Here is a 27,298-nt window from a genome sequence, read left to right on the forward strand (position 1 = left end):
CAGCCCATTCATTTCCCGAAAACAGCGTCCCAGAAATAGCCCTGTGTTTTCCGCGTTAGCACAGCACCTGCAGGAGGTGGGCGCCCGCAGATCAGGCCTCAGTCTTTACCAGACTGACTGCAGCCAGAAAAGAGAAGACCCAGGAATGACCTTTCATAAATCCAGTGGTCTATGGTCATTATCAGAAAAATGAGGCATCTTCTTTAATCCAAGGTAAAATTGGGACCCTTTCATGAGAAACTACCTGAAATGTAAGGTTTCCTTGGGGCTCCCCCATCTGGCCTGTCTGTAAGCTCGCTGCCACGCTTTTCCTACCCATCCTCCTCTGGCCACCTGAATACTTCACTGCCTTACCTTCTTCAAGCCTAGAATGTTCAGATCCCCTCTCCTGCCACCTCTCCAAAGGTGGAAATGGCCCCAACTTATTCATCCAGGAAATGGACAACACACTTGAGGGTCTCTTCACTGCCCACACATTTTTTTCTAATTGTGGTAAAATGCACAAAACATAAAATTTGCCATCCTGACCATTTGTTAGCATACATTCAGTGGCGTTATGTACCCTCACGCTGTTGTGCTCCTGTCACCACCACCCACCATCCATCCATCCACAGCACTTGTCATCTTCCCGAACTGAGCCTCTGCCCGTGGAACCCTAACTTCCCCTCCCCCAGCCACTGGCAACCACCCTTCTGCTTTTGGCGTCTGTGAGTTTGACTACTCCGGGGACCCCAGCAGTAGAACCATACAGTATTTCTCCTTTTGTAACTGGCTTATTTCACTTAACGTAGTGTCTTCAGGGTTCCCCCACGTTGTGGCATGGGTCAGAATGTCCTTCCTTTTTAAGGCCGGATAATATTCTGTTGTGTGTATAGACTGTATTTTGCTCATTTATTCACCTGTGGATGGACACTGGGGTTGCAGCCACCTTTGAGCCATTGGGAATAATGCTGCTGTGAACCTGGGATATAAATCTCCCTGTAGGTCCCTGCAGTGCGTTGGGGAGTATACCAAGCAGTGCGATTGTTGGGTCACGTGGCGATTCTATTTTTAATTTTTTGAGCATACCCACATTTTGTTACCATTAACTAGATACTCTCTTGTCCCCTCGTCACCACTGCCTCTTGCCCACCAGATCTCCAGCCACACTTCTCACCCTCTCTTACTGCAGCTAAAACACAAATCCAATGATACAAGCTCCTGCTTAAATTGCTACCGTGAATTGCTGTTGGCCAGAGAATAAGATTCCGTTTACCTAACGTGCACAGGCACACACATGTGTGCACACACAGCCTCTCTCCCCACTGTGGTGCAGCAGTTAGCAGGAGGGTTTCTTCCGTACTCCCTCGGCCCTACCTGACATTCCCTGTCTCTCCTCACCAAATAAATAAGAAATGAAAAATCCTAGAGGTAAAAAAGGGAACGTATCCAGTGAGTCGGTGGCAGTGTGGGGGGGACGGACTAAACCTCGGTGCAGTTAAGAAGTATTTAACCACAGAGGGTAACCTGAAAGGACGGTCCCAGTGAGATGCACTCCAGGGGCCACGGAGGCCACACGGGACTCACTGGAGGGCTTTCCACCAGGTTTTCACAGGAGCAGGGGTGTAGGTACAGTACAAACTTACAAATGTGGTGGAGAAGTACAGGTAACACAGCTTTAAACAACAGGAGTGGTGGGGGCGAGAACCTCAAGCAGCCCCCACGGCGGGCAGTCAACAGAATGGATAGCAGGGCACGGAGGGAGCTTTAAGTGGGGGTAACCGTGGGAGGGCCCTCGGTGGGAATGCTGCCTCAGCGGGGTGCTGACAGGCAGAGGGGAGTCTGTTGTAATCTCGTATGCCAGGTTCTGTTCCGTTTCACTTTAAAGATACACACTTCCTAGATAGGTGCACTGGGGCTGTCACTCCAAAGTCAGACAAAGGGACATACTATTTACGCCAAGGGCTACTACTCAGAATCACTTGTCATTTCTTAGAATGAATAAATGACCCTGTGCCTGGAGGTTATAAACTCCCCATTTGATTTTCGGGGTAACCATTGGCACCACCACTAGGAAAGTATAAAACTAGGACGCTTTCCCTTACAGTGCAGTTCGTCTGAGCCCCTGTCGCCCACCATCCAGGGCCGCTTTCCTCACCCTCCCTGTCTGATGGGCTCTGTCTGTCTGCAGGTGGCTGCCCCTCACTACGTACCCACTCCCTGGCTTTGGAGTTGGCCAGTTCTCTCCCCTCAGCTCTCTGTCCCTTGCTCACCACGTCATACAGACAAGACCAGGTGACAGTTTTACCAGAGGTTTGCAGGTGGTGGAAGGACAGGACTTAGAAGGCCACCAGGTGTGTCCTCTCCCAGGAACCCCAGGCCTGGGCCTCGTCACCTGTGTTCCCTGCCTATGCCCATCGTCAGCGGGCCCCCAGCTCAGAGGGTTCTTCAAAGCCGTTTGCCTCTGCAGAGTACAGGCAGTCCCCAAGATTCCTCCCCCTCGCCTACAACCCACCTTCCCAGCCCGGGGCAGTCCAGCTGCCAGGGGAGAGCAGGCCTGGCTTGCACTCAGGGCTGTGGCATCGGCCTGTGCATCCCACCCCGGCCTCCTGGCAGCCCTAGCACCAGGTCAGCAGCATCTCTGCAGAGGCTGAGGTGCTTCTGCTCCTTCTCCAGAGATCTGTGTGACAGAAAACGGAGCTGCCTGGTCCAAGCCTCTGCTATGTACCTTGTACCTTGGGTGTCTTGGTTTAAATTTGTTCCACACAAACATCATCTTTCCCAAATCATGAAACGCTGCCCAAGTGAGTCCAGGTTCCTACCTCTTTTAACTGTGTGTGACTTTTAAGTGAGCTAATAAGTTCTCGAAAAATTTAGGGCATTAAAAAGGCTTTAGTGACATTAAAAAATTTAGTTGATGGGCCGGCCCGGTGGCTCAGGCGGTTAGAGCTCCATGCTCCTAACTCCAAAGGCTGCCGGTTCGATTCCCACATGGGCCAGTGGGCTCTCAACCATAAGGTTGTCAGTTCAATTCCTCAACTCCCGCAAGGGATGGTGGGCAACGCCCCCTGCAACTAAGATTGAACACGGCACCTTGAGCTGAGCTGCTGCTGAGCTCCCAAATGGCTTAGTTGGTTGGAGCACGTCCTCTGAACCACAAGGTTGCCGGTTCGACCCCCGCAAGGGATGGTGGGCTGTGCCCCCTGCAACTAGGAATGGCAACTGGACCTGGAGCTGAGCTGCGCCCTCCACAACTAAGACTGAAAGAACAACAACTTGAAGCTGAATGGCACCCTCCACAACTAAGATTGAAAGGACAACAACTTGACTTGGAAACACGTCCTGGAAGTACACACTGTTCCCCAATAAAGTCCTGTTTTCCTTCCCCAATAAAATCTTTAAAAAAAAAAAAAAATTTAGTTGAATATATGGTGATTCTGGTGTGTTTAGACATTTGCTTGACGCCAGATCGCCCCATCTTAATCAGAAACACACCAGGCACACCTGTGCACAGACATTTCAAACCTGTGTCTACCCGCATATTCTTCAAAAACACATACAGTGGAAGATCTATATACTTTTTTTAAAAAAATTGGCTTAGAAAAGGGCAGTTTTTGTCTATTTGAACAGCTGCTGATGTAAATCCCTGTGGGAAGCCACACCGAGAAGCCGAGAGCTGCCCCGGGAACGAGACGTTGTCTTTCTCCCGAGCACCGTCTCCAAGGCTGGATGATCCCCCAGAGACCTGTGATTAAGGAGCGTTTTCTGTGCAGCGTGTAATTAGGGAGCCACACAGTGGGCCATTGTGCTGCGGAAGGCTTCATGTCGGAGGTATCTTCAGGTTCCGACTTTACATTACAGTGTTTATTAAAACAGGAAAAACGTGAGCCAAGTATTGACACCCCCCCATAGAAGATCACAAAATTGTGTGTGTGTGTGTGTGTGTGTGTGTGAAGCAGAGTCATAAAGAGAGAACGAGAGAACGACCTTCCCACACTTGGCTTGAAGTGGCCACAGCACTGAGTTTAGAAAGATGTGTAATGAAGGGAGAAGAGCTCACCAGGGAAAACAGAGGTGCCCCTGCCCACGGTGCCTCACGGGCTAGGTAGGGCGGCTGCAGGTCCAGGGCTGGGGGTCCGCTTCCTGCTTCTCTGGAGACTCTACTTCTTTAACTGCCTCCTTTGTGACAGTCGGAGAGAACAGACTCTGCAATTTACTAGACGAGTTGGGGTTTCTCTTTTAAATTTATTCACTCTAGTGTCTAAAGAAACTGAAAAAGGACAGAGTGTGTTTGGTAAGAGATTGTCTAAGGCACAGTGTGCTGCTTTTCGTTAGGTATTTTGAAAATGGATAAATGCTCTACATGGAAGGAAACAATTGTATGTTGGCTCAGAGTAAGTTCACGCTTGTCTCATGAGTTTGTGGATTGTGGCTCTGACAACACCTGGTGAAATAGCACCTGAGAAGTGTGTGCCAGACAGCCCAGGTGTGCTGCGGCCTTCTGTTCCTTTCTCCTTTCAGAGAAGCCCGAGATGATTTTGTAACTGTTTTGTGTTCCTAGAGCTAGCTTTCCCGTAAAGAGGTAGAATTTTGAAAGATTTGACTGTAGGTCCTGATAGCTAAGCTGAAAATGCAATGAAAAGGGAAAATACTGACACAGATTCTGGCTAATTCTGAAGAAGGGGGCCCTGAAAATTTTTGAATCACATATCCCCGATCAAATCTGATGAAAGCCATGGTCCTACTCCCCAGAAAACATATGTAGGTACAAAATTTCACACAATTTCAATGACCCCCATTCAGAACTTCTAAAGAAGAGAAGAAAACCCAAATGTAAACACTTTCTTTTAGACATTTCACGTGGTTCAAAATAACACCATGAAGAGGTGTATGAACTGAGAAGTCTTTTCCTACAGTCCCACTTGCCGTGTGTAGAAAACCATTTTTATTTGTTTCCAACTTCCGCTTCCGGTACTTTGTTAGGCAAATGCAAACATGTAGTCATTCCTCCCTCCATCTTCTCTTCTTTCCTCTTCTTTTCTTTTCTTTTCTGTTCTGTTCTGTCCTTTCCTTTCCTTTCCTTTCCTTTCCTTTCCTTTCCTTTTTTCTTTTTTCTTCTCTTTTCTTTTTATTAGTTTCAGGTGTACAAAACAATGTTACTAGTTAGACATTTACCCCCCTCACAAAGTGATAACCCCCCTTCCCCAATCTGCTACCCCTCTGACGTCGTATGTAGCTGTTATAATTCCATTGACTCTATTCCCTATGTCCCTCCATTTTCATACATAGAAAGTAGTGTGCTTTGCCCCTGGCTTTTTTCACTCTGCTCTGTGTACCTTTTAGAAAGGACTAGTGCACAGAGAACTGCCTGGTCCTTTTCTGCACGTGGGCAGTACTTACGCACACAGCGTGAGTTACTAACTGTTAGCAATGGCTATTGCACTCAATGCAGGTGTATCAGTGTCTTGGAATTTAGAAGTGGGACTGATGGGATGGAGGTTAACTGCATTTATGGAAAACAAACTTTTGAAGGGGAATCCCTGAATCATAAATTAACTGCCTCAGAATATCATAGTAAACATGCTATACTGGCATTTGCTTTTATATTTTTAATTTTAACATATATTTTTACTGATGTTTGAACTGTACCAAAACCCTTGAATTCTCTCTAATTTCATTTTATCCACTTAGGGGGAAAAAAACAACAACTGTCCTTCCTCTTTGAATGAGGTCACTCTTTAAAATTATTTTTATTAATTAAATCACAAGTCTCCAAGTGACTTCTGTACAGGAGCATGCAATAAAATATTAATGTAGATAATATTTCACCAGTGTCTGCATTCTTATAGATATAGTCAAAAGGGTGCAAATTAGAAGTTTGCCACTAAATGTAATGATCTCCCAAGAACCAGTAGCTTCCCTCAGTGTGTGTATAAAAGTAGCTTTTTGTGGTGCCACTGTTTTGCCTTCCATCCATGGAGAGCTGCTTATGAGGCAAACCACAGCATCACTGTGACAAACACACTCATGAGACAGTGCTGTCTGAGGTTTCTAGAATGGGCTTTCAAGTCTCCATCTAGTCCTGGTACTTTCTGAAGGACTCACTATCTTATCACTAACATTTCACAGTGAATTTTGGAAAATACTGTTTCTGAAACCTTCCCATTCTAACCTCCATCTTTATTGACACGATAGAAGGACTTTGGAAAGCAGAGAGAAGGCGTGGAGGTTGGAGGTCAGGCAGAGGGTTGAGGAGGCTGACCTTTGAACTTGCACTCCCACAGCCAGAGTTGTGTAGGACAAGGGCGCTGGCTTCCCTTTCTGGTGTCCCATGTGGATCAGAGCGGCCCCCTGGAACCTTCTGAGACGCTTCAGTGCCTGAGCTGTCGAGACACATTCTCGTGGAGTCTGACCGACAGCAGTCTGGACAGCTCGCCATTCCACAAAGCTGACTGTTTAAGAGGCTCATCATTTTCTCAGAACTTTTCTAGCCAGGCATAGGACAGGGCACCCGGGTGTTTATTATTTGAAGGGCCCTTTCCAACATTCAAGAGGACAGTAAACAGGTTCACTCACCTTGGCCGCACTGCAAGGCAGCTCTGGAATTCCATATTATTTTTCATTGTAATGTAGCCCTTTGTGCTCAGTGGCCTCCTTTCCCTCCCCAGCCCGTTTTCCAGAGTCTGTAGAACTTTGCATTTACTAGAAAGAGAGAACATTAAAGTTCTGTTCCTAGAGGTAAGTTTCCCACTGTCTCAAAATTAGACCATTTCAGTTCTGGATTACGGAACAGACTTATCCGAGGAGGGAAAAGCAGTGTATTAGTCAGCTCTGGCTGCCATAACAAAATGCCACAGACTGCATGGCTTCAGCAGCAGAAATTTATTTTCTCATAGCTCTAGAAGCTAGAAGTCCAAGATCAAGGTGTTGGCAGTGTTGGTTTCCTTGGAGGCCTCTCTCCTCGGCTTGCAGACAGCCACCTTCTCGCTGTGTCCTCACGCAGCCTCTTCCTGTGTGCACCCCCGGTGTCTCTGTCCAAATTTCCTGTTCCTGTGAGGACCCTGGTCATATTAGATTAAAATCCACCCTAACAGCTTCATTTTAACTTAATCGCATCTTTAAAGATGCTATCTCCAAGTACGGTTACAATCTGAGATACTGGGCTTTAGGACTTCAATACATTTAACATGCAGATTTTAGGGGGACGCAGCCCATAACAAGGGCACTGTTGGAGCCTTAGAAAATCAATAGGACTAACAGGATATGTTGAGGGGTTGCAGTGTGCCGGGCCCTGTGCTGCTTTTCTTGTCTCTACATTTGAGTCCTCAGGATGCCTCTATGGCAGTGTATACTTTTACCACCCGTTTCATGATAAGACATGGAGGCACGGAGAAATTAACCAGGCCTAGTCGGTGATGGAGAATGGGGTTTTCAAAACAGCAGTCAGACTTCAGGGCTAAAATTCGTAACCACTGTGCATCCTGCTCTCCATGCAAGCTGGTGGTCCAGGGAGGACGCTGTCGCCTCTAGAAGGAAGCTCTGTTGCCCAAGCCCCATCACTTGTGGAAGAGCTGATTCTAGAAGCCGGGCTCTGAAGCCCACTACACACGAGCCTGATTGTTTTCCTGGAGCTGCGTACGTTCCTGAGAGACGACGACCCCTCCGACAATCCCTTCCTCTGAGAAGGATCCATGTTCAGCTTCTGATTTGAATTATGATACAATTGCAGTTGCCTTCCACCACCCAAAGAAGTCGTCTTAATGGAAATCTGGTCTTTTCCCCTCTGTGGGCCTCTTCTCTTCGTGCTCTTTCCCCTAGTTCAGCACAGAACTTGAGTCACAGTGGGCTTGTTCTGAGTCAATGAATGGAAGAACCAATCACAAAAGTAAAAACAATTTTTTAAAATCAATTTGCATCCAGGAGTAGACGTTTTCTGCTCAACTCCATATCCTCTCCCCCTACAAAAAAAAAAAAAAAATCGAAATCAGCAGCATAGTATCCCAGCTCTTCCTTGAAAGAGCTGAACGAAGCCTTCTGTCCAGCCTCCTGTTCTCCTGACCCTTCCCCTGAGTGATGCCGTCCTTCCGTCACCTCCATCACTCACTCTCCGAAGTTTAACAATTGGCACATCACAAGTACGGATTCGCTGTCAGGGGTTGGCGACATCGCTCTAATTTTTTGAACACTATTGTTTTTGTTATTTTTTTTAGGGAACACATTTGTGAGGCCACCGTCTCATGTTGCCATTCTGCAAATAGTCCACAGTGCTGATGCAAACAGAGAATGTCACATAGCGAGTTAAAGTGCGATGTAAAAAAGGCGCATTTGAATGTTTGTTTTGTTAAAGAAAGAGAAAAACTCACATCGCTTGTGAAAAGATAGTAAGGAAAGCAATGAAAAGGACCCTATGGGATTTTTGGCACCCAGATGCAGTGGTTGAATGCCCAATAAAGGTGCTTTTGTGGATTGGCCACTGTGCTGGAAAGCAGCAGGAAATAATGTGCTGAATGGAGCCCTGAGAAGCAGGATTTAGTCATCCAGTCCTCTCCCTCCAGAGAGGGAGCTGTGTTATCTGTGGGGTAAGAAACCACACAAAACGTCCTCTGAACAGGAGTATCTTTGTGCGTGGAACCTAGAAACCGGTGCAGCTGTGCTGAGGCCAGCATGGGGGGGGGGGTGTTGTGGGAGGGGGGCGGGAAACAGCCTGGAATCCAGTCCTGGGAAAGCCACACGCTCTCCTGGAGTCCCCACCCCCATCCGCACAACTGGGGGTGGTTTCAGGACCTGCTTGCTGAGAGACCCCTGAAAACGTATCAGAATTACTGATAATGTTTCAAGTCTAACCAAACACTGCTGATTTTTAGAGGAAGTTTTAAATACTATTCCCAGTGGTTACAGCATTTGAGTTTCAATCTTGAAACGTAGCTGATACTGTTTTATGCATGTGCCCTACATCTTCCTTTTAGGGTTTTGGGGACCTTTTCATCCTACATTAATGGCTTGATTATTAGTGTTTCCTTCCTCTTCAAAAACTGCTGTAATCATAATAGAAAGACTTTAGGTCCTTTGGCTTATCTGAATTTTAGTTTTACAAAGGGCTTTCTTTTAAGTATACCTTAAGTCCTGATTTTAGGAGTGTTATTTGTATGTAGACCTTTTTATTCGGGTTTTTTTATTGAGATCTCTGTAGCAAAAACGACCTTGTCTCAGTTTTTTGGACAGGTAAGTAACAGGCACTTGAATACTGAAGTTCTAATTTTAAATGTTTGAGGCATAATTATCACAAAAGAAGGTTATATGAAAAGTGGTTGTGGGAGGGCATTCATTTTGACCAAAAGAATTTCTTTTCAACCAACCTAAATAAAAATGCCTCTATTTTCATGAGAGTGAAATTGGCTATTATAGTTTTGCCCCATAAATGTGCAAATAGTGATTTTATATTTCTTCAGGACATTTTTTCCATATATCATAGATCGCTTTATTCACAGGTCATTAATTTGCCCCTGTTTCTTTTCCCACAAAAGTTCTCTGACTTTGCCTATTTTTCTCTGGTCACTTTTCTTACACTCTCAATTTCTTTAGCTAATTGCATTTATATAACATAACATTCAATTTTTTTGTTTTAAAAACTCCTTATTTTGAAATAATCTTAGACTCACAGAAAAGTTGCAAAAACAGTACCAAAAACTTCTGTACTCCCTTTACCTAGCTTCCCCTATGTCACATGTCGTATGACCCTTGTTCCAGTGATCAAAACCCAGAAACCAAGCTGGATGCAGCACTGTTACCCAAGCCAGCCCTTATTTTGGACTTTGCTCCAATGTGTTTTTCTGGTTCTGAATCCAGTCCAGCACCCATGGTATTTAGTTTTCTCCAGTCTGTCATAGTTCCAATACCTTTTCTTGTTTTCCATGAGCCTGACACTTTTGAGGTATCTCTGGTCCTTTATGTGAAAGATGTCCCCTAACTTGGATTTATCTAATGCTTTCTGCTGATTAAATATGACTTAGGCATTTTTGGCAAGAATGCCACAGAAGTGACCTTGTGCCCTTCTCAGTCCTTTATATCGGGACACCGGAGGGTGCTGAGAGGTGTCATTGCTGGTGGTGGTGACCTCGACCGCCTGGTTCAAGTGGTGTCTGCAGTGTTTTCTCACTGTAAAGTTACTGTTTATCTCTTTATAAGTAATAAATACCTTGTGAGAGAGAGATGCCTTGAAATGCAAATACTGTTTCTCATCCTGCCTTTCCCCACTCGTCTTAGCTTGCAGCCATGGTTCTTACCTGCAGCTGCTGCTACTGTGCTGTTTGCCTGCCGGTGATTTTCTGTTTTCCTCTTTTCTTTTAAGCTTATTAACTGGAATTCTGCAAGGAAGAGGGGTCCCTCTGCCTCATGTATTTATTCAGTTATTTAGATCAGTGTGGAGTCACAGGTATTTTCTTCTGTGGGCCAGAATCCAATACCGTCACTATTTATTTTGTTGCTCAAATTGTTCCAGCTTTGGCCGTTGGGAACTCTTTCAGGTTGGCCTCTGTGGACTTTGAACACACCCCCATCATTTTTGGAGTGCTTCCTTGCTTTCTGGCAGTACAGGATGCTCCTGGCTATCTCGTGTTTTCTCTGCTGCAGTCCTAGATCAGCCATTTCTCCAAGAAGCCCTGGTTCCTTTTATTGGAGAGTAGTATTAAAAATGAAGACCGGTGCTAAGTGGGCTCATTGCTACATGGTGTCATGACTTGTAGATCTTCTCAGCAGACGTGTATGTCTACACACATTTGCATGCATAGCCTATCTCCTCCTCTGTCTCTCTCTCTGAATATGTGTACATATACATATACCGTGTTTCCCCGAAAATATATATATATAACATGAGTTCATACTAAAACCTCTGACTCCTATCAAACAATACCGGGTTCATTCTTAGCCCGTGGCCTTCCTTCTTGTAACCTTTTTCTCTGGCAGTGAGACACCTGTATCTCATTATCCAAAATATACTTATTTGTTCAGTTCTAGTATAAAAGCCCATGTTTTTTTCTCTTTGGAAATTGAATATTTTCTTCACCTAAAATGACCTTAAAAGACTCACTCCATCTGATCTCATTGCTAACCCACACCCCTATGAGACACAAGCTTACAGTTCTCTTTGTCTCCGGTTTTGCAGGATACATTCAAAATACTGCTTTTCACCGCCACTTCGGTGAGTTCTCTTCTCCCCCACCCTCTCTAGCGTGTCCTGTTCTTCCTTTGTGATACGTCTGTGTTTGTCTGCTGTGGTGTGTACCTTCCATTCTGAGTGCACACACTCCCTCTCCTAGCTGATTGTAATTATTTATTTGGGGGGCATGGGACACATAACCATGGTTCCGAGAGTCAACACTCAGTTTTCTTACATGTACACATCTCTCCTGTTTTCTTCCCAGCACCCTTTGCCTTTGGTTCTCCCAGGTAAACATTACGTTATGTCTTTAAAAGCGCATTACATTACATTATGTAGTGTAGGACATTACATTACATTATGTCTTTAAATGTCTTCGGCAGTGGTTCTTCTCTTTTCTTTGTGACATTTTTAATTCTATGTCCAGCCATCAAATGACAAGAGCAAAAACCTATCAAAAATACCAAAACATATCAAAAATACAAAATTTCTTATTTTCCTTCCCAGACTCCACTTTTTAATTTCTACATTGTGTATCTCCTATTCTGCCAAATGCCTAAAATGTTTGTCTTTAACCCGCCCCATTCAGTCAGTTGTCATGCTTTCTTTCCTTGCAAAGCTCAGTTCCATCTGTTCTAGATTGAGTGAGATCAATTCCTTTCCTAGGTCCTGGTCATTTAAATCGCAGACTGTTGTCATTGTTTCCTGACCACCTTTCCTACTTGATAATATTCTCACACTGCAGATAGATTCGTCCCACCCATTCTCTAACTCCTCAGTTATTTGTGATTTTCTTTCTGGTTATGGTACATTATCACCTTCCTTAAAACTTCTGCACATTAACTGAAGTCACCAGTCGCTGTTGTCACTTCTTTCTCCTTCCTTCTACCCTCAATGGTCACGGTTCCCACCAAACTTTTCTTCCTGCAGCCTGCTGAGGTCACCCTTAGGCTTTCTCACTTGAAATTGATTTAGACTCTTAGATTAGCTGTCCTACTACCAAGGTAGAAATAAGCAGCAGGGCTCAAAACGTGTTTCTGGGAAACTTTTGCCAGTTGTTCAAACCGTCTCCCTTTTCCCATTCTCCTCAACTCCTTTCCCCTCCCTTTCACTTCTAACATCAGCATTCAGCTGGTTCCATGGATGTTAGTCCAATGTGTTAGATTATTATCACTCCTTCCAGGTTGGGGTCATGTGGTATCTTTACTTGGTGTAATTTATCTTTACTTACTTTGTAAAGTGCCATATTAGATAGTAAACATTCTGTAATCTCACTGCATGAACAGAAGGAAGGAGGGGATGAGAAAAGCTTCCTTCCTTTATTGCCTTATTTCGGCTGTGCTGCATTTCTGACAGATGTAAACTTGAAATTGGAAGAGGGCAGTCACTGGGGAAACTTCCCATATATCTTAGCCAAAACATTTTACTCAGCTTAAACATCATTCTTTTCCTCTTTAGTAGAGAACATATATTGCACATAAAATAATTAATTTCCCTGACAGCCCTTTTTTTTATTATTATTTTTAATTAATGGTCCTTGCTTGGCAGTCTGTATTTTTGGAAAGAGGCAAAGTGAAATATTTAATAAAGGTTGTAGTAAACGAAACCTTAGAATGTCAATTAACTTGATTTCCTTTAGGACATAATTTTTACTGCTTTTTTTGCCAACAAGAGAGAAGATTATTTATTTAGTAATAAAGCTTTCTGGCATAAAAAATGCTCTGTGCAGAATTCTGCCTCTTGCTCTGTCCCAGCATAAGTACGCCATCTGGATTTGGTGTGGGACCTTCTACAGGGAAAAACAACCTTACGCTTTGCTTTTGGTGTTTTAAGAAGAATATGAGGCCTGATGTGGGCCCATAAATGCCCCCTCCTGCTTTGTGTCTGTTTGCCGGAGGGAGGTGTCAGTGCCTGACACAGCCTTCTTTGGGTGCCCTGGATTTAGTCTCTTCTTTCTTATAGTTGTTCATTGTCTTACACTTTGAAAGGAACTAGAAGTCTATGCTACTTCCACAGTTTTTAGTTGGAGAATTTTTAAAATTGACTTTGCAACAAATGTGAGGCGGTGGAGGGAGAGCCAAGTTGAACTTTTTTTTAAACTAAGAAACTCAAAAAGACAACATTTTTCTTAGCAAATGAAAGCAACACAAATACAATCATTGATACTATCAGGTATAAATGATAAAGCAGAAATGAGAAGTTATTAATAAAAAGAACTTAAGAAGGCAGTACATGATTCAGCTAAGGTAAATGCAGGCTTCCACAAATAACACCCTCTCAGAAAATGTCTAGGTACCTGCGGGCCAGGTACAGCTTGGGATCTGTGAAGAGCATTCCAGGTGATTGCCCCAAAGCAGGGGACGGGCCATCACAGTCACGTTTGGAGAGCGCTCTGTGCTTCTTGAATTAATGAAAAACGAGATTGTGTGAGCTTCCCGGGGAAGTTGAAAAGTCAGGCTAATGATGGTTAAATAGTGGTGGATATTCTCCTGCGAATCCGTTGTGCTGTGTGAGACAGGGAAAGAACACATGGGAACTTTGAAATGAAGAGCAGGAATTTATGTCGGCTAAAGAAAATGTCCAATTTCCGTAAAGGACAAAAGTGAGCTTTTGAGATGCTTTACTAAAAACGCCCACACGAGTCACAAGTAAGGATATTTATTTTCACTTGTGTGGCTGCTGCTTGTGAGGAAGAATGAAGATAGTTTCTAATAAGTGAGGAGTGGCATTGCAGCAGAGTGATGTAACCAGTTGGCTGTGGACTGAGTTACGTTTCTTTCTGCTATCAAGTCACATCAGGAGGCTGTTTGTTGTATGTCTCAGAGAAGACCTCCTTCCAAACACTCAGAGCCCATGTCAGAAAGCCTGGCGTGGGTCTGTCAGCTGACATTTCACCGAGTACGGAAATCGCAGCGTTGGCCAGTGGAGGGAGGAGAAGCAGCTGGCTCCCAGTGCGCCCTCAGAATTTGCTTGAGCTGCAATTAGAGTCACTGTGGTAGAATGTGATCCAGGGCGCCTGGATATTCCCACATGTGAACGCCAACTGTAAAGCAGAGCTGAGAAGCAGGCAGAGGGAGCAGCCACCCACCTCCCCCGTCTGCAGGCGCCCCTGGCTGGGCCTCGGGGCCCGCGTCCCTGCCTGTGTCGGCCCCGGCCTGCTGCTGAGCTGAGCGCACGGTGTGCTGCGCTGTCTGGTTTTGCTGAAGAGTGGCTCACCCTGCTGCTCGCAGGCACAGACAGGGCAGGGAGCTGAGCCTCAGCCTCCAGCCCGCTCTGCACGCACCATGCCAAACGGAATTAAGCCCGTTGATCCGCTGGACTCACTGCCGTCCGTCAGCTCCGTGAGCTCAGCCTACCGCAGCAGCGGGCAGCCGGGCACCTGCAAGTACTGGATCCTGGACCTAGGTACCCCTGCCCCTCCCACCCGCCGCCTTCTGCTGTCGTTCAGGTGGCCACTGGGGCGCCTGCCGTGTGCTTTTCCTCTGCACTGTTGTGTGTTACACTGACGGGGCTGTCTGCCTAGTGAGAGGGGCTGCGTGGGGGTGTTTTGTGAGGAGCTCTAGGAATGGGTCGAGAAACGGGGGACTATGTTCTGTGCAGTCAGAAGTTGATTGCTCCGTTGTACGGCACTTCTAATATATGGGGACCACTTTCCGTTATCCCTTTTTTCTTGTGAATGGCATGTAAACAGTCTAAAGTAATCTAAGCTGCAAAATGCCTTCTTAGGATTTGAGTTGGTCTTGTGTCTGTTTCAGGTTTAATTTTGTTGGGGGTTTTTCAGACTGTTCAAAAAAATGGCAGTGTCCTGCATTTGCATTTAGATTCTCTGGTTCCTTCTCTTAAAGACTGCAGCCATCTAATAAAACAATATGAAGTTACATGGGGGCAAGGGTCTCCCAGTAACCACCTGTATATTTCAGGGGAGCGTGTGTGTGCCAGGCTCTGGCTTTCTACACAGAACTGGAGTCAAGACAAGAAACCATAATTCCTGCAAAGTAGATATGCTTTCCTCCATTTGAGGAAAAGGCAATAATAGGATGATACAGAAGAATGAAGTGAGGGATGAAATGAGGTGTGTGGGTCCTACAGAACCCCTGCAACGTTCCAGAGGAGGCTGGCTTTCCAGCAGTAACCTCTGACGTCTGTCCAGACTGTACTGCCATTAAAATGACTTTCTCACCGGCTGTCACCTACATGCCAGCAGGAATGGCTTCTACCACAATTTCATTCCTGACCTGCTGCACTTTTAATGTTTGCCATCACTTTCTGCAGCGGGAGGAAAGAGCCAAAGGGATCTGGTGAAACCTAGGCACTTCCAGTTTATTATGAGCTTAGTAAAGAAGTGTTAAGGTTGAGGGATCCACTAAAGAAGGGCGGTCAGAGGAGCATGGGGGCGCAGAAAATGTGCTTTCGGCATGTGAAGGGGAAGTGGCACTGTTTACATGTCTGTCATGAAATACCAGAGGAAAACAACAAAATTATCTCTGATTAATGGGCCTCGAAGGAGGTAGGTGTTGGCTTTCTGAATACGAAATTTGCTGGTATAAACATTGTTTTTCATAACATTTCTCGTATTTTTTTGTTCACAAGGCTATCAAAACATTTTTAAAAGTCACTGACCGTAGCACTTTTCATATTTATGTTAATTGTTCAAGAATAGCCTCCTCCCTGGACGTGTCCAAGCTGGGCGGGTCAGTTCGTGACACCTCACTAGGAATTCTGCACTGGGTGGGTGAAAGTAGATGTTCCTTAGCTCTACTGAAAATAAGAAAGCCTGTGCAGTGAAAAGAACAATCGATTAACATCCAAAGTCTAGTTTAAAGTCTCAGCTACTCAATAGCTCTGGGTCTCTAGCAAATCACCTTCTCTCTCTGAATTTTCTTTGTCTGCAAAATGGGATAACAATAGAGCACCCCTCTCACTGTATCATAAACATCCCCAAAATTTAGCCCAAAATATTTTAATGAGCAATTTTCCTAAAAAGTAATAGATTTTAAGAAGACATAGCATTCTTCTTATAGAGGGAATTTTGAATCCTAGCAGTATTTTAGCTCCTTAGGAATTCTTGTGAAGGGTCGTTATTAAACTTTTTAAACACTAGAGGATCGTTATGCTATTATATTTTTGGTTTCCCCCAGATACATTTTTGTTCTGGCAGTTCTCAAACTGTAAGGGAAATTCTAGGTGATGTTATCCAAGCTTTCACCACAAAATTTTTAAGCTAACGAATTTGGAAAGAAATTGGTGTCCACTGGGATTTTCATGAAAAATAAAAAACAAAAAAACAAAAAAAACTAACCTCTTTACAGTAAATGGTAGATGAGAGAAACCAAAACTCTAGTTTAATTTTTTTTTTAACTGGAGAAATATGACTATCATTCTCTTTCCAAACCTTCATAGTAATTCCAAGATAATTTCCTAAACACCATTTTATATGAGTGATCTTTTAGTACCACCTGATTCCACTTATTAAATTGATTATGGGGGTATAGACATGCATACATGTGTATATATGTACATATGTATCATATTTGAAAAGGAAAAAAATGACTTTGATATCCCATAACTAAATCCCAAAGTAACTTTAAAATACCCAGTAAATCATAGAGAGTGATTGTACAGCCTTTCTTTATACCCACAGCAATCTGGGGGTTCATCTATTGGAACACCTTGGGAAAAGGCAATTTTTCTGCTTTCTGACACTTTCAGAGGCGTGTTCTCCTCATCCCGTGTGAATTAGTCTTGCTCGGAATCATCTACATGGAAGCCTGTTTTCATTCGCAGACGTTGCCATTCCCAGTAACACACAGCCATAAGCCTGGCGAGTTTTACTGCTAAGTAATTGTGAGGAAAAGAACTCAAGAGAGGGTAAGGTCAAGAAGAACTATAAATTACCTTTTAAGAGGGTTCCAATGAGAGAGCCCAGTTATACCGATAAGATAGTGGAACTGCAAAATTTGTTCTCGTTCTGAAATAAGTCTACCCTTTTATAGGACATATGGAATCTGTTCCAGTGCTGGCTGTGGCCCCCTGAGTAAGGAAAACATAACGCAGTGAACAGACGTTAAACAGACCTTTACACAGAGTGAGCTGTGTGCCTTATCATTCTTGAACTCTTTTCAAGTTTTTTTTCCTTTTGTGATGAGAAATGTGGATTCTCACCAGTGCAATTTTTGTTTTTATAACTTGAAGGGAAACATTGCCAAGACCAAACATAGCAAAGAGACGTTTCTTTGCTGCAACGCACAGTATGCGCCCCTTCTGAGGGGATGCAAGCAAGTGACCAGCAGGGCCCCTGGCGTGGATGTTGCCTGAGCCCAGGACAGTTGGTTTTCTGAGAGGGAACGAAAACCACACAAGCACTCAGCGCACTCTTGCCACTGGGACACCGGTTGTTCACACAAGTCACTGTCTCACATAGATTTTGTTCTGTCAGCCTTTTTTACTGAGTCTGTTTAAGACACGATATGCATAACACAGTGGGAATGGTGTGTGACAGACGCCAGGCCACGTCTCCTCGTCTCGGCTCACTTCTGCCAGGGTAGCCCTGGCTAAATCCTTGTGACCTCGTTCGGTTTCCTCATCTGCAAAAATAAAAAGTATAACTATGGTTATTATGTCCTCCAAAAACTACATTAAAATGTTCTTCCTTTTAAGTGAACTGCAGTTTTAAAATAATTTTGTTTTCTCATTTTTCACTGATCAAAGATGTATTTAGTTATCACTCTGAGCTTATGATAACAATTTTTGGGGAGCAGAGGGGAGTGTTACACTGGAAATGTATATATATATATTTCCAGCCAAAAAGCGAAGAAACTTCAATTTATTTGGCCTAATTTGAATATAAAAGTTTGAAATATTAAACCTTTTTGAAGTTAACAGTACAAAGACTGAAACGTCCCCTCAAAGTGCCCTGGAAACATGAAGGTCCCAGGTTAGAGCCTGCAGAGCAGTGGCCTTTCCTGGTTCTGGAATTCTTTCTTCTCCCCAGACTAGGAGCAGCTGTGATTTCCCAAGGGGATGTGCTCTAAGTATATCCCTTTAGGTAGGCTTCAGGGGGGACACAAATTTATGGCTTTTTACTGGGAAGAATTTCCTCCAGGTGCTCAAAGTTGGCCCCGGGGTGAGTGAGCAAGTCCATAAACCCAGTGCAGTCTGCCTGGGAGCCTTGGGTAATGAGCCGTGGAATTCATCCGTGGGGGCTCCCTCTATTTCCTCTTCCCGTCTACAAGGGCTGGAGGGAAGGGGGTGGGGGGGGGACCACAGCCCACAGGCTCCTAGCCGTTTTTTTTTACAGTTCTCACATAAAAACCATATAAATCTGAACAAAGTGCATCACCCCAAAATATGTAGTTTCTCTGAATCTGTGTGCTAATTGTAAAAAATAATACTGGAAAATTGACAGACAAGTGGAGCAGCAGAGAAGGAAATAACAGTCATAGGCAACTGCTGAAAGTATTTGGACACGTTTTCTTCTAGTCTTTTTATATATAAAATGATGCGTCTTTTACTTACACTTTTAAGTTTTGACTGTATGAAATCATCTCAGTCCTTTCTGTTGTCCATTTTCTCACATGCACAGTTGAAGAAAGTTTCTATTGTTACACTGTGTTAAAATTAATAGCAATTCATATTATGATCATGGAGCTATACCTTAGCGGCTTGAAAAGACTAGCGTTGTTCCCCTCAGGATACAGCCTCTGAAGAACTTCTGGAACAAAGTTTATAGCCCTGAGGCAACTCCTCTCCCCTTTTATCTCTTAAAGCTGATGGATTACTGGAAGAAGTAGCCCAGTGGCCCAGAGCCCCGTGAAGTTGAATAAGAAGTCTTTAATAACAAGAAGCAAATGTGCTTATTGTGATGTAGAACTAAAAAGTGAATGTTGTTCCTTTGTCTTTCTCCAGCTAGAAAGAAAGCCAACACACTGCGCCTGCCCCAGCCGTTCTCCACCCCCACTCCCCGGCCGAGGCTGTTTGGTTATTGCCTACCAGTGCTTCCCTCGCAGGCCGTGGCAGTGCCATTCTGTCACAGGGGGCACTAATTAAAGCCAAGGACAGCATTTGTGCGTTAATTGGCATTCACAGCAGAGGCGTGCTTTTCATTCCCTTTGTCTCCGAGCCGGCTTTGTTCCTTCCTGAAGTAGTAGCTGCAGGCACCCCTGCCCTCCTTCCTTCTCACTTGGTCACCCAGCTGCCTGAAGAGCACCGACTGGGGACCGCTTACTGGTGAGGAGGTGTGTCGCTTCTTAGAAGCTGCCCTGTCCTGGCCACCATCTCCCCTCCTGAGGCCTGTTATTCGGCTCCCATGTTGGATACATGAATAACCAAAAGCAGTGGCTCCAACCCTCTTATTTTTGCTTTTTGGATCTTGTTGTTTTAGTATGTGATACCCTGGAAAGAGAGTGGGCCGTCAGTCCTCAAGAAATTACAAAATCATAACTTGAGAAACAAAATTCAATGCCATTCAGTTCTGGTAGGGGAGTAGAGGGAAGGGGGCCAGATGTCATAAAATCGAACTAGAGAAGGTTATGGGATTGCAACCCTTATTAAGCCTGTGCTCTTGGAAGTAGATGGTAACAATGCAGAATGCACACTCACACAGTGAGCTTTTTGCCTCCTCAGCTATGTGGGTAACGTTTTAATCCCGTTTTGAAGTGCTTAGCTTTAATTAGAGCAGCATTTTGCTTTTGGTAGAGGTGTTACTGAAATATAATTGTGAAAGGAATTCCTAATTGGTTAGGGCTTTTTGTTTCTTTGTTTTTGAACCAAACCACCAGGGACCCTAGAATATAAAGTACTAGATATTTGCTCTGCGGTTTTGGGGTGGGGGGGGAGGGAGGGGGAATCGTCGTTTCCTGATTCTCCACAGCTGTAACTCTTTCTAAACTAATATTCCATCCCTTGAGACTGAAACTCCAACTAACCTGCCGGGTAGATGATGTGAAGAGTGATACCGCTTGGCAAGCTCACTGCAGAACATTCCAAGGCCAGGTTGTTTTTTTCTTTTCCTAATGCTATATAAAAATGAGTATATGGCTCTATGAAATGAGTTATGTGGCTCTATGAAAACATTTATAAGTTTGTGTGGTTTATAGCACATTGTGGTTTGGTATGTTCTTATGCAATTCATGCATTTTCTAGAATGTAGGAAAAAGACTTTGCATGGTGGCACTCTGAAGCTGGTCTTAATTTTTAAAAATAATAAATTTATATATGAATGAAGAGAAATCTATCACCACCTGAAATAAATCAGTCGTATAGTTTAAACATCTAATTGCAGAATGTTCTTTTAAACCATTTTGCAGGGAGATGTCTCTGTTCATTTAAACACATTTCCAACTTTAAAAATCTACAAATTGGCCCCTAAGAAAATCTTTGGTTTCCTCTTGAAGAAGGTAGCCTAAGTTATTTCATTTTTTTCAACAGTAATAAGGAGACATTAACCAAAAGCATAAATATTCATTGTGAAGGATGTAGTACCAAATATAAGCCTCCTTTAAAGCAGATCAGAACTTTCACTGCTAGCACTTTGTGTCAAATGTTAGAAATAATTGTGCCCACAAATTAAACATTTGCATTTCTTAGCAGTGTTAGACCCTCGGGGAGTGTTGTGTGGGCACCCCGTGATTGCTCGTTTCCCCCCAAATTAACTTTCTGTTCCCTTAAAGAATGATTATTCAGGACAATAATAAACACTGTCTTGCCTTGGGAATGACTTCCTAGATGAAGAAATTAAGAATCAACACATTATTTTATCTCAGAGCAACCTCGTTGTCCCTAAGTCAGCGATACACTAAATACTCAGTAGTCTGGTAAACACACGGGATTTGTTTTGTAATAATCTCTCTTTAAATGATACTAATCTTCAGTGATTTTGTGCAGAGAGCAGCCATTTGACTTCTTGGCAACACAGAGGGCCTCAGCCTCTGGAAAAGGCAAATGAATAGAGGAGCATTCAGAAGTTTTCCTCTTTTCTGAGCCTTTAAGCAGAGCCAGGCCAGGAGCAAGATGTCGTTAATTGCCTGCGTGGTGGAGCCTGGTTGGTGGCCGTGTGGTCATACGCTGCGCCCGCTCCTGCAGAGCTTCCGGGAAGCAGCCTGGACTTGGGCTTACACCTTTTATCTCATCATGTGAGAGGGGAAGTGGAGCCAGGTGAGGTGTCAAAGGACCGTCTTCCCCTCTGCCTCTGCTCTCAGTGGGGATCAGGCCACGCACCAGTTCCTGCCACTGCCCAGGACTTCACTGGGGCAGTGCCACCCCCCCCCCGGGGGGGCTCGGTGTGGGCGGCGGGGCCACTCTCCCTGTGAGTGCTGGTGCTACCTGTCCATGCACCCTTCTGATTTCCCCCTTGGTGACACTGAAGCTGCCGGTGTAGCTCATGCATCAGGAGTGTGGGGCCAGGTTGGGAAGCGTCAGAAAGCTCTGGCATACGTTCCCGCCGCTTGCAAGATTTGTGTGTGCTTCTGGTCTCGTTTTTATGTAATTTTTTGAAAAGGCATCTTTCATTCAGCAAGGATATCTTGAAACACCTGCTTTTGTTCTTCTGTAGAAGGCAGGTATGAGCCCACCTCTCCTCCCAGCCATCACTGTGCCTTGGGAATTTCTTTTCCTTTTGTGACAGTTTGGACTTTTGGTTGCCGAAAAAGCCTGCCGTTCATCCCCCAGAAATCTTTTTCAAGGGCAAACTCCCATAAAAAGCAGAGAAAAGGGCCCTGTCATTCCAAGGAGATAGGAATGTGGGCTAGAAACTCTCCTTGAACAAAGCCAGTGTTTGTCCCAGGCAGAAAGGGATCACGTTAAAAAGTAAGTGCCAATGTAAGCCGAGTTTAAAAAGAAGAGAACTTCTGACAGCGTACTCACGTTTCACAACAGTGTGGTTTTAATGGTGTGTGGACGTCTTCGCCCGGAGCAGCTGACCCACGTGTGCCTGGGTTTCCCTGCCCCACCCCTCGAAGTGGGTATCAGGGAGGCGGGTCAGCCCACAGCAGTGCCAGGGGGCGGGCGCCTCTGTCTCTGCGGGGGCCTGTCTGCCTCCTGTGCAGAGGCCTCCCCAGTGTTCCGGGAACAAGGCATGACCGCTTCCAAGCTCGTCATTTCCAGAAGCCAGCAGCCTGGCGATGGACCGTGGCCAGTCGTGGATCGCTTGTACCTCGAGCGAGTTTGCGTTCCTGAGCCAGCAGATGAGCCGGGTCCTGTTTCGTTCGGGCCAGGATAACTCTTTTCAGCAGATTTGTATTAAATTCCTCAGGTTGATCAAGACTGTCCCATTCTTTGTGTGATCCACAATCAATAATGACTCTTTTCTTCATTCTTTCATTTCTGAGGTGTTTCCAGATTTCCACTTTGGCAACACGCGATATCCTGTACATCTGGTTAGCCAAGCAAAGGATGATGGCATCTGCTTTCATTTTTATTTAATTTCTTTACTTTACATTTCTTTATTGGAAATGCAAGTGGGGAAATTCAAATGGAGAAAGACCTTTAAAACGAGCTGGTTTCCTGACTAGGAATTCTGACAGGTTAGCGTTTCCCTCACAAGAATGAGTTTCAGAGGAAAAACGATGCTTGAAGTTTTGCATTTGTTGACATAGCCATATTTTCCAGTGATTTTGTAATGTTTTAAGTGTTTTCAGAAACCACACTAAGAATAAACAGCATTTAGAGATTCTCTGAGAGTCTACAGAGCAAGTTTGCACGTGCAGCTTCTGTTGGCCTGTCCTGTAGGTTAGATGGACGTTACAAGCGTGGTATCTCTGGGGCTCCTCCCTGTAGGTGCTGTTGAGAAGACTGTTCTCTTTTCACAACAAGACTCCCTACTAGTGCACAAAACAGGGAAACTGTGTGTGTGTGTATGCATGCATATGACCATACTCGTGCCTTCAACCTTCACGAAAAGGTAGAGCACTTGTTTCTAATGGAGTCCAGTTGTTTCTAGTTGAGTCTGTTTTAATTAATGCCAGTGACTTCACTGTGTTCTTGCATTCGGGTCCCGGAGGGCAGCTGCTAGTGAAGGGCTCCCCTGTGAATTTGCGGAAGAGGCTGCACAGGGATTGGTGGGTATGTTGGTCATTTATGTGCATTTTCTCAGGCAGCAAAACCCATATGTTCTTCATTACAGCGTGAGCCATGCACCGTGCTATGCTGGGCCTCTGGTTGAATCTAGGGATTATTGAAAAAAAAAAAATGGGGCATTTATCTTTCTCCTTCATGTTTTCTGTGTTCCCTTCATATCTGAAAGCAAATACCGAGTTCACATTTTTGCATTAAGGACCCTCTGTACACCAAATCGTGGAATGTGTAAAACTTGCACCTAATGTTCTCTTGCCACATTTTCAGTCATTATTACTATCCTGCAAACGCATGCCCAGTGCCGATGTACAGCTTCTAACTTTTAGAGTCTTTCCTGTGTTAACACAAATTTGCAATAAAAGTCAAATTGAGAAAAAGTTTCAGATACTTATTCACAATTAGAATATAGATTTAAATTTGGAAAAATATGCTAAAAATACTTGCTCCAATATGCTGAACCACCACCAAAAGCATAACCACCTCACTGGGCAGGTCGGTTCCCTCTTCATTACCTAAAATTCCCCAAGTAATACTTACCCGGCTTCGACTTAACTCATCATCCTCGTTGGTCACTACACCTGGCCTGTGAAGGTGATGATCAGTGTGTGACATGAAGAAAAGAGGTGTCCCTAGAAATGCGTCTGGAAGCGTCAGTTACAGACTAGCTCACTTTTTTATGTGATCATCACGATAATTCCTAGTGTGTTATGGTCTATTTTTTTTTCTTTACTAAAAAAAAAAAGTTTACCTTGATTCCAAAAGCAGGGGTTAAAATCCAATTTGAAAAGCATAGAGATGACACTCAGAAAATTTTGCTCCAGAATATTTGAACCAACACAGTCAGCAATCGTAAGCTAACCACATACTCGTACTTTGCTTTGTAAATAATTTATAGCTCTCATTTCCACAGGTACATTACAACCTTCATGGTATGGCAGAAGAATTTCCTAAGTAAAAACGTGACTTGCTGCATTGAATTCTGCACATGACAGAGGTTCGCAGAACTGTCATAGGCTGGTACCCCTGATTAAACCCTGCCCCGTCTGCTCTGACATAGTCTGATGGAATTCTCTTCAGACTTTAGAAGCGTCTGCCCCAAACTGCCCTTGAACTGTCTTTCTCTACCACATGGCAATAACTGCTACATAACATTTCTCTAAGTTGTCACAACTGGGATTGTCAGTTAGCACTTTCCCGGGGAAGCGTGCTGGGCTCTGCTTGTCCTGGTTAGAGCACATGTATCAGGATATCACCGCATTGTTCATTTGGTGTATGTTGTTGAACGCCCACAATGGACAGAAAGAGGGGAGTCTCTTTCTTTAAAATGAACCATCTAAAATCATTCTGTGGAGGAGAATTTGAAATGTGAGACGGCTTTGATTGGAATGTCTCCCAGTGCTGAATGGATGCATCTGTGTAGTGGTCGTGCCTCGTCAGACGTAACGTGGCCCATGTGTGCACGTTCGGCCGACAGAATGTGCAGTGAGGGATGCCTGTCACAGCAGACTGCAGTGACGAGTGAAGCATTGTGACACCAGCCACCCAGAGAAGTCAGGCCTTCCCATCCCAGCTGTCCATTCTCCCAGCTATCGGCCTGGGCGTGCTGTCTTCCCGACGGGTCCTCACACATCTATCTCCCAGCTCCACTTTGTCCTGCTTTCTTCCTTGTCTTTTTCAGTTTCTTCTTCTCTGCAAAAATGGAAGCATTTGCCTCATGTTTGTGTTAGGCTATCAGTTTACAAAGACCTTTTTTGTTCCTTTCTCCCAGCAGCCTGGTGAGGAATTTGTCATTTCACAATCAGGAAACGGAAGGCCTTGTAAGATACCCACGCCCAGTGCATGACCACCAGGGCGGGATGGAACCCGGCCCCGTTGCTTTTGAGGGACCGTTAATCTGTCAAGTTCACTTTAAGGTAAAGGCAGGCTTTCAACGCTAGAGGGACAGCAGGAACAAAACAGCAAAAGCCTCTGCCCGCCTGGGGCCTGTCTGCTGTGGAGACAGCGAAATGGAGGAAGTGCATAGATTTTGGTGAGGCATATTCAAATTCAGGGGCTGGAGTTTGCAATGCAGTATACAGCCCTCCTCGGCAGGCCAGTTTTTACTCCACAACACTTATAAACATCTTTAAGACTTTACTGTTCTGAAAATGAGGAGAGGCTTAAAATGAAATGTGATCCTCCTTAGTCTGCCACTAGCAGGATATGGACCCTATTCCTTTTTTTTCTTACTTTTTTTTATTTTTTTTATTAAAAAGTGCTTTATTAACCACAGATGTCTCAAATTTACTGACTGGGACTAGAAGGCAATTTCTCTTCTCCTGGCAATTTTAGTGTTGTGTGTTCACATGCAGTTCTTTCCTGTGTGGGGCCGAGGGTCAGGGCTCCAGCTTTCCCGTCCTTTCTGTAGCGTTTTCATTATTGTAAGAAGAAATCTAGTGTGGACTTGGTGTGCACTCACTTCAGCCAAGATGCTATCTCCTTGGGGGTCGTTTTCCCCCTCAAAATAAGGAGAGATCAACTTTAATTGATTTTTCTCTCTCAGGGCTTCCACCAGATGACAGATGACTTTCTGACACGTTTGAGCATCTTTGTAAATGCTGCAGTGTGCTGGTAGTGTCTCTTTAAGCTGAAGTTTACTTTGTCTCCTTAATAAGGGACAAGTTATTAAAAAAATAGAAGCAAAAGGAAGCTGTTCATTAGGCTGCTCCATTCATCCTTCGTGCATCTGAAAATGATTTTAAGTATGTCTGAGACACCATGCTAGGCCTGTGATTACGAAAATGATTAAAGCAAAGCCCTGTTTTCTGGGTACCATGGTTTGCAGAAATATAACTTAGTAGGTTCTGTATGACCAGGGAGCCCTGGAGAAGGTTGCCTCAACCATCCCACATTTGTAAATAGTACTTTGCAGTTTGTAAAGCTGGTTCATTTCCATTATTTCCTGTGATCCTATTATAACCCTGTGAGATGAGGAAATTCACATGCCAAAATGTTGCCCTCGGGTCACAGCTGTTGAGTGGGAGACCCAGGCTCAAATTCAAACCCTCTGACAAGTCCCGACTTCCTTCTGGCACCCTAATGGATCTTCCATCTGGACCTGGAATCAATGGAGTTTCCCCAAGCCGAAAAGAGGAGAACACACATTCCCAAACAAAGCAGTGTGAACTGCAGGCATTCTTGTGAGTGTGAAAGTTACTGTCCTGAAAAGCACAGTACTGAGTGTTGAGTCTTTCCTTCTTCCAAGAAGGGAGGGAGTTGAGGGGAAGCTGAGAGACAGTAACCAAAGATGGGAGACTGGAACAAATGCAGTTTGTCTGGGTGACAAATGAGTTTTCGTCGTATTTCTCAGGTTGGTTCGGTCCTGCACCCTCTTCCTGCCCCAATGCCCACACCACGCGTGACGGTGCTCTCCACGTGCACGGCACCCCCACTCGGCTCCTCGCCTGGCTCTGCCTTGCAAGAAAGCATCACGTAGTGCGGGTCGGGACAAGAATAGCCTTGATCTGTTCTGAATTCCCATGTGTACGTAAATATTCCTCAAACTTGACAAAGTAGATGGTACTTGTAGCTCCCCTCAAAACTGATTGGGGTACACCTCAAGTCAGGGCGTTACCACTCACGTGGTCGGCTTAAGTCATCGGGCAGTAGCTTCAGCTAGGAAGTCGCCTGTAGTCGGCCATTGACTCACTGACCTCTTCATCATTTATTCAGCGTATACTTATTAGGCCCTAAGGTCGTGCCAGACAGCCTGCTGGCTGTGGGGCCTGTGGTTGTAAACAAACCAGACCCCGCTCCCGCCATTGTGAAGCCTGCAGTCGAGGGCACGGTCGGCTTGCGACCTTGACAGTTACCCAGCTGGGAAGGCTCTGTCCTGAAACGGTTCTACAGAGCTTTGGCCGTAGGCTCTCCACGCAGGGATGGCTGCTGTTAGCAGCCTGAGCCGGAGGCGAGGCCTCAGAGGCAGGGGCTGCCCAGCAGCGTTTAGGCCTGGGCAGGACGCCACACACACTGCACGTCACAGCCCTCCCCGGCTCTTCTGGGGAAGGCAGCACGCGGGCAGTCTGGAAGCTCTTCCCAAGGAGACTTCCTAAAGCT

The 27,298-nt window shown here is 44.8% G+C and overlaps 1 protein-coding gene and 1 long non-coding RNA gene across 5 annotated transcripts in view; both read left to right on the top strand.

Annotated features, from left to right (window-relative positions):
- Positions 1-27,298, top strand: part of TRIO (trio Rho guanine nucleotide exchange factor) — a 322,955-nt gene that overhangs the window by 249,187 nt on the left and 46,470 nt on the right. The window lies entirely within an intron of this gene.
- On the top strand, positions 12,800-17,790 carry LOC141570730 (uncharacterized). 2 transcript variants are annotated; one of them, XR_012495177.2, is made up of 2 exons: positions 12,800-14,539; positions 17,128-17,790. It is a non-coding gene; the product is annotated as an uncharacterized LOC141570730 (long non-coding RNA). The 2 variants fall into 2 exon arrangements; XR_016020596.1 differs by lacking the exon at positions 12,800-14,539 and adding an exon at positions 14,548-17,002.

This window comes from Rhinolophus sinicus, chromosome 3, assembly GCF_057876585.1.
Source record: "Rhinolophus sinicus isolate RSI-liver-muscle chromosome 3, RSI-T2T, whole genome shotgun sequence".
In the NCBI taxonomy this organism is placed as follows: domain Eukaryota; kingdom Metazoa; phylum Chordata; class Mammalia; order Chiroptera; family Rhinolophidae; genus Rhinolophus; species Rhinolophus sinicus.